Here is an 11,676-nt window from a genome sequence, read left to right as displayed (position 1 = left end):
GGGCCAGCAGAGAGGGGAGCTTGAATCAGCTTGGAATGACAGGAAGGAGCAAGAATAGTCCATTGTTTGGGGGTAAGATAGGGCTTGGTAAAAGATATTTTCTTTTTATTGACTTGTAGAGAGAGAGAGTAAGGGTAGGGGGAGAGAGAATCATCGAATCGAACTGGCAACCTCTTGGTGCCTGGGACAACGCCCAAGCAACTGAGCCACCCCGGCCAGGGGGTAAGATAGGGCTTAAAACCAAAAAAAAAAATGAAGCTCCTTCGAACATTTGTGTGAGAAGGGGAAGGAGCCAGGAGAGAGCAGGCAGTGTTTATATGTGCCAGGTGATCCACTAACGCAGTGATTCCCAAAGTGGGCGCTACCGCCCCCTGGTGGGCGCTGTAGCGATCCAGGGGGGGGCGGTGATGGCCACAGGAGCATTTGTTTTAACTTTTTTTGTATTACCTTTCTGTTCTGAGTTCAATAAATAGTTTCATAATTTCAAACTTCAATATTTCTAATTTACACCTTTCTTTACTATATTTTACGAAAAAGGTAGAAACATTAATACATATATCTTTCTGTTTAAATGCTATTAAAATTTTTAAAAAATTAATTTCCAGGGGGCGCTGAGTAATATTTTTTCTGGAAAGGGGGCGGTAGGCCAAATAAGTTTGGGAACCACTGCACTAACGCTTCACACAGTCTTTCATTCCATCCTCATCATCACCTTGAAGGGAGGTACGCTGTCCCCTGACTCACCTGGTTAACTAACTTGCCCAGAGGGGTGAAGATTTGTTTCACTACAAAGATCACATTCTGTCTGTCGGTTTAGATATAGAGGAGGGTGCGAAGGAATGGGGCCAAGGTCACTGACAGACACTACTTGGGGAGAAATACGGACGCCCGCTCCCCCCAGGACAGAAGGCAGGAGGTGAGGACCGGCCTGTGCAGAGTGAGGCCGGACGATGGATACACGGGAGCTGAGGGACACACTGAGCCTCGGTCGGTCGTATCCTAAGAGGGAGAGGCCAAGGAGGGTAGTGTGAGATTAAAAACACTCACTGGATGACTGACAGTGAGAAATCACCGCTGAATAGCAGTGTTTGGTAAAAGACAGGAAAAATGGTTAAAAGATTTTCCAATATCTTTTTCAGCTTTCACTTTCTTGGGCTTTAAAAAAAAAGTGCTGGGGGCGTGGGGGGCTGGGTACAGGCTAGAAGGGGTCAATGGGAAAAAAGGGGGATATACATAATACTTTCAACGATAAAGATCCTAAAAGAGCCAAGTTTTTTTTTTTTGTTTTTTTTTTAAAAGCCCTTAAAAAGGGAAGAGAGGAATGGGAGAATCAGCATATTGTAGAACTATATGAACATATCTTTATGTTTCTATCCATTTAAGTTCCGTTTCCTAAAGAATAAAGGATGAAGAATCGAAGAACTGCAGCTTCTTAAGAGAATGCATCGGAGAGAGCCTGGGCCCTCCGTGAGGAGAGCGCCTCCGGTTCTGGCTCCGTCACTAGGCCGTTCCCATCAGCTCCTGGGTCTGTTTTCTCAGCTGCGAAGTCTGGGGGCTGATCTGCAGTAGCTGAAGTGCCTTTGAGCTCAGAGCGCCTGCGCCGGCCTGGCGTTTGGGTCCCATGGAACACCCCAGTCAGGGACACGGACCCGGCAGTCAGCACGCTTGCGTTCAACCTCACCCCTCCTGTCCACGCTGTGTGACCTGTGGGCAGGTGGTTAGCCTCTCCGGGCCTCAGTTTCCTCGTCTGTAAACTGGGGATACTAGTCGTAAATACTCCCCTGGGTGGTTATGAAGATTCAATGAAAAAACACACACACAACCACCTTCTCATTGAAAGTGCTGACAGCAGTAAGTACTAGATAAACGGAAGCTGTTGTCATTAGCGACTGTAGATGCTGTTACTCCGATGCCCTTTGCCCCTGCTGAGAGCACCAGCTCTGCACCTACGTGCGATCTCAGCGCACAGAGGTAAATGGAATTGACCAATTAGTGTTTGCCAGGTTCCCCTTTTGGGAAAGGAATGAAAGGAATTTTCAAAGATCTGAGTGGTCAGGACCTCTGGGTTATGATTCAGCCGCAGTCGACTGTCAAATTTTCCCACAGCCCAGTGGAAAGTCACTGAAGACTCCGCACAAACAGTGCCCCCCCCCCTCCCCGCCCTCGGCGGGCGTTTCCCTGTGAGGACGCACCGCTGGCTTAGAGAGCTGGCCGGCGGGAGCGGATCTGAGCAGGCCTGGCAGATGTGCCAGCCCAGGCGCTCAGGGCCCAAGAGTGCTCCCGCTGCACCGACCGCGCCGGGGCCGCAGGACTCACGCCTGCGAGAGTCTGTTGTCAACCTGCCTCCTCCCTGCCTTTCTCTGTGGGGAAAGTTAAGATTACGGACACCGCCCTAGCTGGTGTGGCTCAGTGGATAGGACATCGGCCTGTGGACTGAAGGGTCCAGGTTTCGATTCAGGTCAAGGACACATGCCTGGGTTGTGGGTGAAGGAGGGGGGCGTGCAGGCCTCTCCCTTCCTCTCAGAAATCAACAAAAAAGCATATATTTTTTTAAAAAGATTACACACGCCACCCTGATAGCACGCGTCCGTGACGGTCACTAAGGTTACGTTTTCTCAGATGACCCCAGCGGAAGCCTCATCTGGGAACGTAACTGGCCACAGCTGCAGCCAGAGTGGGAACACCCACACAGGCGCTTGTCGTTAACATGTTTTGAAATCTTCATGTCACTTTCCCAAGTCTGAGTGCACGATCCCTTTCCTGGGTCCCCTTCCCTCTTCTCAGCCTCGCCGGATGCTCAGCTCGCGGTTGGCTATCGGGGCCACAGCTCTTTTTGATCTGTTTCCTTTCAAGAGCGGACATGGTGTGGCCCAGAGCTGGTCTGGATGCTCCCCTGCGTTGAGTCTTTAATGCAGAGAGAGCCTCAGACGAGAATAGACTTCAAAATCTAGGCCTCTCGTCCAGGGGCAGACTCCCTCCTCGCTGACCCAGAACTGGACGCCGGGCGCCACTCCTCAGACAGCACGCGTCCTACCAGCAGCTCGGTGGTTCTGGCACCCGCACCCTGACAGTTTCTGCCCTTGGCCTCACGCCTCCTCCGTGTACTTCTCTGCCTTTAGGCAGATCAATGGGGTCCCTGCCCTTTGCAGCAGCATCTACTCCATGATGCTCGTAATGCGAGATGATATCCCACATTCTTGTAGCTAAAGAGACTGAGTTCCAGGAAAGGTAACTGATTCGCCCAAGTTCATATAAGCACTCGCGAGCAGAGGTCAGACCCAGAACGCTGGCTCCTCTGAATCGGGCTCCATACTCTCTCTCTTAACCTAGTACAGCCGTGGGCAAACTACGGCCCGCGGGCCGGATCCGGCCCGTTTGAAATGAATAAAACTAAAAAAAAAAAAAAAAAAAGACCGTACCCTTTTATGTAATGATGTTTACTTTGAATTTATATTAGTTCACACAAACACTCCATCCATGCTTTTGTTCCGGCCCTCCGGTCCAGTTTAAGAACCCATTGTGGCCCTCGAGTCAAAAAGTTTGCCCACCCCTGACCTAGTAGCATCTTCTTCTAAAGGGAAGGTTAGGGCCCTGGCCGGGTGGCTCAGTTGGTTAGAGCATCGTCCCAATACGCCAAGGTCGTGGGTTCCATCCCCAGTCAGGGCACTTACAAGAAGCAACCAATGACGCATAAATAAGTAGAACAAGAATCTCTCTCTCTCTCTCTCTCTCTCTCTCTCTCTCTCCCCAAAACTAATAAAGGAAAGCACCGGCCGGAGGGCTCAGTTGGTGGGAGCATCATCCTGTCCACCACAAGGTTGCAGGTTTGATTCCAGGTCAGGGCACTTACCGAGGTTGCGGGTTTGACTCCTGCTCGGGTCAGAGTTGCAAACAGGAGGCAACCGATTGCTGTTTCTCTCATATGGATTTTTTTTCCTCTCTCTCTCCCTCTCTCCCTTCCTCTCTTTAAAAGATCAATGAAAACATATCTTTGGGTGAGGATTAAAAATAATAATTATTATGATTATAATAAAGGAAAGGTTAGGATGAATGGAGGGGCTGAGACCGTCGATGAAGACAGGAAAGGGCTGAAGGAAGGCTGAAACCCAGGCAGGGAGAGGGCTCCCTCTGGGAGGCAGAAGATGCAGGGAACGGCGGGGACCTGGTTGTGGGCAGAGAGAGAAGGCGCCACAGGGTGCGGAAAAGGCAAGGAGGGGCTGAGAGAGAGCACACCACAAGCTTGGCTTATCTGACCATCTCCCCCGGCCACACCGATCCGAGCGCCCAGAACTGATTATTTCCACAGCTGCGGCTGAACCGCTGCTTATCTTTCCTCCAGGAGATTCCTTGGAACGAAACCAATGGGAGACCGGGCCCTGGGAGAGTCTCATCGGAGCAGATGGGCCCGCAGCCGCCAGCAAGCTTGTTGCCTTTGGCGGAGAGCAGCGTCCCGGGCCCGGCCGTCTTGTGAGTGCGCCCCAGCAGGCCCAGCCCCGGGGCTGCCTGAGGCTGGCTCGCTTCTCCCCGAGGAACCCCATGGGCCCCCTCATCTGCCCTTCCGCCCGCTGGTCCTGAAAATCACCTTCTCAGGGGGCTCTTCAACCTAAACCCGCTGCCCGTGAACAGCCCGGGAGGGTGGCTTCTTGGCGTGTGTTCGGGAGAACTCTGCGTGGAGGGCCCGGAGGCCCGGGCTATGGTTCCTACCCAAACGCTCACTTTCCCGGGGACCTTCGGCAACTGGTCCCTCCCCTAGGCTCCGGTTTTCTCAGCTGTAAGGCTGTTTAGAGTAACAACAGCTGTCATCAAGGAAGTGTTCACTGTTACGGACCAGCCGTGATTTCATTGAATCCTCCCAGTAGTCCTCTGGGATGGGAGCTGTGATCCTATTTCATAGATAAGGAAACCGAAGCCTAGAATTCTCATACCCTAACCGCCCTGCTGAAACCCCCAACCCCAACCCTGACCAGCACCCCTTCTCTGCTTTCTCTTGGCCACGCCTAAGGAAATATTACAGTTTACTTTTTTTGTTTGCCCTGCAAGCTCCGCCAGGGAATGGGTTTTGTCCTTTTCTTGTTATTGGTTGTTGTTCATTTGCTGAGTTCTCGGGGCCTTGAGTCGAGCCTGGCACATGGTAGGCACGCAAATAGTGGTTGAGTTGAAAAAAAAATGAATGAATGGCCCTGGTCTGGGTGGCTCAGCTGGCCGTGCACCGAAAGGGCACTGCTTTGGTTCCAGGTCAGAGCACATACCCAGGTTTGTGGGTTTGATCCCCAGTAGGAGGAGGCAACCAATCAACGTTTCTCTATCTCTCCCTTTCTCTCTCTCTCAAATCAATAAAAACATATTTTTAAAAAAATGAATGGCCCTAGCCAGTTTGGCTCAGTGGATAGAGCGTCGGCCCGTGGACTGAAGGGTCTCGGAGTCTATTCTAGACAAGGGCACGTGCCAAGGTTGTGGGCTCGATCCCCAGTGGGGGGTGTGCAGGAGGCAGCCGATTGATTATTCTCTCTTATCACTGATGTTTCTATCTCTCTCTACCTCTCCCTTCCTCTCTGAAATCAATAAAATGTATTTTTAAAAATGAATGAATGAATTCTTGGCAGGAGTAACAATTGGCGTAAATTCTAGGGAAGTCAGTTTAGCAATATGAATATTTGATATGCATTAACCTTTTGGTCCTGCAATCCCAGAACTAGGAGTTTATCCTATATTTGTGCATATGCCTGAAGCCTAACTGCAAGGGTGTTTACTGCAACGCTGTTTGCTGTTCAGACTGCAAACAAGCGACATGTCCGTCCGTGGGGGCTCCTCCAATGCATTGCCGTAGGCCCCCGCGGTGGAACGCTTCACGGCAGAAAACCAGGAAGTGGGTCCGCACGTGCTGATGTGCAACGGCCCGGGGTATGTTGGTAAGTGAAAAGAAACCATCCCAAACAGAATATTTCTTCCTCCGTTTGCAGTCAGAGAAAAATGTATAATAGATTTAAAGATGTGCTCGTTTAGGCCTGGCTGTTCCTAGGAGGAGAGACAAGGAACAAAGGGTTGCCTCCGGGAAGAGGGACAGGGGTTCGGGGTTGGGGCAGAGACTATGCTCTGGCAGTGTACTCAGCCCTCCCCAGCAATCTTATTGAGATACGCTCCATAGGACGTAACATCTTCTCATTGAAAGCGCACCGTTCAGCCTCTCCTGGCTCCCAGGCTAGCCAGCATTCTACCTGTCTGTCTTCGTAGCGGTGATGATGGTGATGGTGGTGATGGTGGTGGTGGTGGTGATGGTGGTGATGGTAATGATGGTAATGATGGTGGTAATGATGGTGATGGTGATGGTGATGGTGATGGTGATGGTGATGGTGGTGGTAATGATGGTGATGGTGGTGATGGTGTTGATGATGGTGATGGTGATGATGGTGGTGATGGTGGTGATGATGGTGATGGTGGTGATGGTGGTGATGGTGTTGATGATGGTGATGGTGATAATGGTGGTGATGGTGGTGGTGGTGGTGATGGTGATGGTGATGATGGTGATGATAGTGTTGGTTTTGGTGATGGTGGTGATGATGGTGATGGTGGTGGTGGTGGTGGTGGTGATAGTGATGGTGGTGATGATGGTGTTGGTTTTGGTGATGGTGGTGATGGTCAGTATTGGAGATGGAACATCTTGGAGTCTAGTCCAATCCTTTCGTTTCACAAATGGGAAACAGAGGCCTCGAGAAGAGAAGGACTCCCCGAGGTCCCACAAGAAGGCCCTGGCAGAGCCCGGCCTAGAACCCAGATCTCCTGGTTCCTGAGTGAGCGCTCTTCTTGGTAAAGACATAGAAAAACACAAAGCTGGTTGGGCTTCTCGCCAGGCCCCCGCAGGAGGTCACATAGCCGGGCGGCTCTCAGAGTTCCTTGTCTATTCTTAGCCTGAACTTTTAGTGACTCTGGTCTTCAGCAGCCCTTCTCCCCCTCTTTCCTTTGCATTTGGTTTTTTGTGTAACTGGTGTGTGTTTTCAATAAATGTGCTACGTGTAGGAAATGGGCTTCGGCGCGGTCCTGCTGGAGGCCCCGGAAAGAACAAACACGGGAGAGGGGCCCTGAGAAAACAATCGGCTTCCCTCCTCCCAGGTGACCCGGTGCCCCAGCCGCCCTGCTCCGCGGCCTCTCGCGGCTCCAGCAGCAGGCGGAGCTCCTCACAAGAAGGAAACGGCCAGGAGGCACCCACGGGGAGGACTGGCGCTGGTGCCGGCCGCCTCGGCCTCGCTTTGGTAAAGACCAAAAACGCGCTCTTCCCGAGCTCTGGTCCCTGCTCCAACTCACACGCCCATCAGCCACCAAACACGACCGACAGCCGAGTGACCCCGACTTCTACTTTCCTAATACCTTTCTCTACTTCGGGAATTAATGTTGAAAAATGACCAGTGAGAGGAGCAGGTCTACGTCAAGTTCAAAGGAGACAGAAGCTGCTCGGGGCCAGGCCACGCCAAAGGAAATCCCGGGAGCAATCTGAAGCCGGCCTGTGTGTGACTCATCTGCGGCTCTGACAGACCCCCCGCTCTGGGCGTGAGCTGTCTGTTGCTGTGTCACAAGTGACCTCGAAACTCAGGGGTTTAAGACAATCACCACTGATTACCCACCGTTCTGTGCGTTAAGAATCCGGGTGCAGCTACCTGCGCACTTCGGGCTCAAGGTCCCCCATGAGGTTGCAGCCGAGCTCCCAGCCCTGAGGCTCAATGGGGATCACAGGGGAGTCCGAGTTCAGGCTCCTCTGAAGTGGTCGCTGGCGGGCCTTGGTCCAGCGTGGCCCAGGCCCGTCCACAGAGCTGCTGCAGGCCTTGGAGCTGTGGCCACGGGGGAGAGGGTTAGGAGAGCAAGAGCAGCCACGGGGGAAGTCGCAGGCCTTCTGTCACCTAATCTCCCAAGTGACAGCGCATCACCGGTGCTGATTCTCCTCGTTAGAAGCAAGGCACTCGGTTCCACCCACACACCCGGGCGTGAGCACCGAGAGGCCGAGCCGGTGGGGGCCATCGGAGAGGCTCCCCCCACACCCGGCCGGGGGGCAGGGTTTACGGAGGCCTGGAGACATTCCAGAGAGCAAATTGTTCGTGCGAAAGCACAGGCCTTAGCAGGGTCTGACCGGGGATTTGGTTGGAACAAGGCGTTGGAGGAGGAGCATAGAAGATGACTGGAGAGGTTGACTGACCCAAATTGACCTGGGTTCGCAAACGCCAGGCTAAAGAGTTTTATTGATTGGTTGATTGGTTGATTGATTGATTTTGTTAATCCTCACCCGAGGATATGTTTTTATTCATTTGAGAGAGAGAGAGAGAGAGAGAGAGAGAGAGAGAGAAACATCGATCGGTTGCCTCCCGTATGCACCCCAACTGGACTGGGGATTGAACCTGAAACCTGTGTATGTGCCCTGACGGGGAGTCAAACCTGCCACCAACCAACTGAGCCACACCGTCCAGGCCCATACTCATGTTTTAAATTCTTATTTTAAAGGGTGTCAAAGTTCTAGAGGCACATAATTTTAAAAGTCAACTTTTACAGCTCTACTAGGTTTATTAAGACAAAGTGTGGTCCTCAGCCTCCCTCCATGCCCTCCCACCCCACCCCAGCCCCAGTCCCCCTGCCCTGAAGGGACCATTTTCAACTTGTTTCACGAATTCTTTTACCTATCTATAAATAATGTGTTTGTGTTGCTACTTCCTGCACTATCTGCTGACTTCCCACCGTGGGAGATGAGGACTCGCACCCTCGCCCTTTCCTCCCCCACCCCCTCTATACGCACCCCCGCCTCCCAGGCCCCCTCTTCCCAAAGCCGTTAGCGTGTCATTTCTGGCAGATGGATCCTTAGTACACTTGTTCTTATGACAACGTAAATGCCGCTGACAACGAAGCCATATAGTCCGCGACGATGGCTGCTTCCGTTCCAGCATCTTTGTTTTGATGATCTTGTTTTTCCATACACTTAGGTCTCTGAGATCTTATCACCAGTTAACCCTGAACGCTGCCAGCTCCCCCGACCCCCTCCCGGCGTGTTCGTGGGAACGTTTCTTGGAGCCTTCTCTCCTGCTCTGGGGGTACGCTGCACGGCTGCCTCCTGGAACCCCCTCTTCCCGTCTTCCAGCGAGTTCCTCTGCCTCCTTCCTGGGCTGGATCGCCTGTTTGTGGATCCGATGTCTTCCCGTTCCTTGATTTCTCCCTTCTTTTTGAGGACATATGTTTTTGAGGACTTCTGAGCGTGCGCGAGGGAGGGAGACCTTGAGACCTTGCCTGTCTGACAATGGCCAGCCCCTGCGTGAGTGTGTGGAATTCCTGATAAGGAGCCACTTGGCCTCCGAGCTTTGATAGCGTGACTTGATTGTTCTCTAGCTCCCAGCGCTGCTGTTGAGGCCACAGCCTCCTTTGCATGTGACCTTGTGGGCTTTCTTTGTCCCCGTCCTCAGGAAGTTTTACGATGACATAGGTATCGTGCTGGCCACTCGGGGGTCTTCTCCATCTGGAGCTTCGTCCTTGGATTCTGGAATGTTCTCTGGGATTGTTTTGATACCCTTTGCTGTGTTTCTAACATGCCTGTCACTCAGCCACCGGGACGACTTTCTCATCTGTTCCCTCCTCGTTTCTGCCTCTCTTCGCTCTGCTTTCTGCGCGCTTTCCTCCGCCTGTCCTCCCACCCTCCCGGCAGTGTCTTTATTTCTGACGTCAGAGTGTTTCTTTCCAAGAGCTCCCACTGGAGACTTCACCCTGGAAAAGGCCGCAGGACCTCCTGGTGGAGTTTCAGTGGCAGTGACACCCGATGCCTGCGTTCAGTCCACGCTTTTACCCAGTAGCTCTGTGTACATTGGTGACGGAACAATTCCTCCTCCGCAGTGGACCAGCCCCTTCCAGCGCGCACAAGGGTTCCCTGTCAGTCCGCACGCCTGCCCCTCGCCAGCAGACTGACCTCCGGGTAGAACGTTAGGCCCAGCTGGGTCACCTCTATCACCTTCGCAGAGAGGCCCTGACCTCAGAGGGAGTTCCCGTCGGAAGCCCCTCGTTCCCGCCAGAACTTCCCAGAGGCGTGTGGGATGGGTCGCTGGCAGGCACCCTGTGCTCACACAGCCTTTCTTCTATTTTAACTCTTCTCCAAAAAGCGTATTTGAGGTGTGACCGACACACCATAAATAAACAGCACCTATGTGAAATGTCCGATTTGGGATATTTTGACTCATACATACACTCCTGAAACTATCGTCACGATTGAGATATTTATCCCCCCCCCAGGTAACCCCAAGGGCCTTTGCCATTCCTCTCTCCTGCCCCCGCCCCCCAACCCTGCCCAGGCAACCTCGGAGCTGCTTTCTGTCACTAGAGGTTAATTTGCATCTGCTAGACAGACATGGATCACACACACAGGATGGGATCTTTCCAGGGGCCGGCTTTCTTTTACGTATAGTTTCAGCGGGTCCTTTGCAGCCCATGCCTGCCTGTGTTGGTGGGAAGCCTTCTGTATCCCTCTCCCTCCTTCCTCCCCTCCCTTCTGGCCCCACTTGGTACTACGAGCAGAAACAAGCACCCACACGGCGTGTGCCCGGGCATCACAAAGCCCTCGGGGTCCGTCCGGGATGAGCAAACACATGCGGAAGAGGCTGTTGGAGCCGGGCTCCCCCGAACCTCGAGAAGCGCACGCCCGTACCAGTCCTCGCGGCGGCCTGAGCTCGCTGCAGACAGGCCGGATGGATCGAAGTCCCCTTTGGTCCCATTCAGAAGCTGGGTTTCCTGAAACGTCAGCCATCTGGGAGCTAAGAAAAGAACTAATCTCTTGCCGGCTTTCCTTCCTTTTGGTCTATTTGGCAGAGAAACAATCCCGTGTAGATAAAAGGTCACTCAGGAGCGCAGGGCTTCCCTCTCGAGCCCTTGTGTCCCCGTTCCAGGCAAGAAGAGGGCCGTCGGAGGCGGCCCCAGGCAGCCAGACCCCAGTCCAGGCCGGCAGTGGCCCGAGGGTCACGGGCAGGGGAGCCTGGCACACCGGCCAGCCGGTTCCGGAGACGCCTCGCCCGTCTCGCGTCTCCATGACTCATTTTCACATTTACCCTTTAATTCTCCCCTAATTAATTCGCATTTAATTCTCACAGCGCGTGAAGCAGGGAAATGGGAAATGCGGCTATTGTGACTAATACCGCAATAAACAAGGGCGCTCGCGTGTCCTGCTGAAACCCTGCTTTCTCTTCCTCTGGGCTCACACCCAGGAGCGGCAGTGCTGGACTGGACGGCAGGTCCACGTTTAATTGTTTGAGAAACTCCCATCCCCCTCCCCCACCCTCTGGCCACCACCACCCTCCCCTATAGTTTCTACTATGAAGCTTTCCTATAATAGTCTCTAATTGATGCATATGAATAACACTGATTGATTATCTACTATTAAGCCATCCTTGCATTCCTGGGATAAATCCTAATGGGTCATGATTTATGTTATTTTTATGCACTGCTGGCTACGGTTTGCTACTATTGAGTGTTTTATATTTCTCCTCGTGAAAAATATGAACCTCACATTTTCCTCTCTCAGACTTTCCTTAGCGGGCACACAGATGTAAATATGCAGATTTTATGCGAATGAGAATCATTAAAATGAGGAGGGGAAACGAAGAGCATCCAGTTTGGCCTCATCACCTGGTGGCGGAGAAAACTGGAATCCAGGAAAAAAGTCAAGAC

Source organism: Myotis yumanensis, unplaced genomic scaffold, assembly GCF_028538775.1.
Source record: "Myotis yumanensis isolate MYYU_CA2020_CCGP unplaced genomic scaffold, mMyoYum1.0.hap1 SCAF_19, whole genome shotgun sequence".
Classification (NCBI taxonomy): Eukaryota; Metazoa; Chordata; class Mammalia; order Chiroptera; family Vespertilionidae; genus Myotis; species Myotis yumanensis.
Note: the sequence above shows the minus strand (reverse complement) of the source record.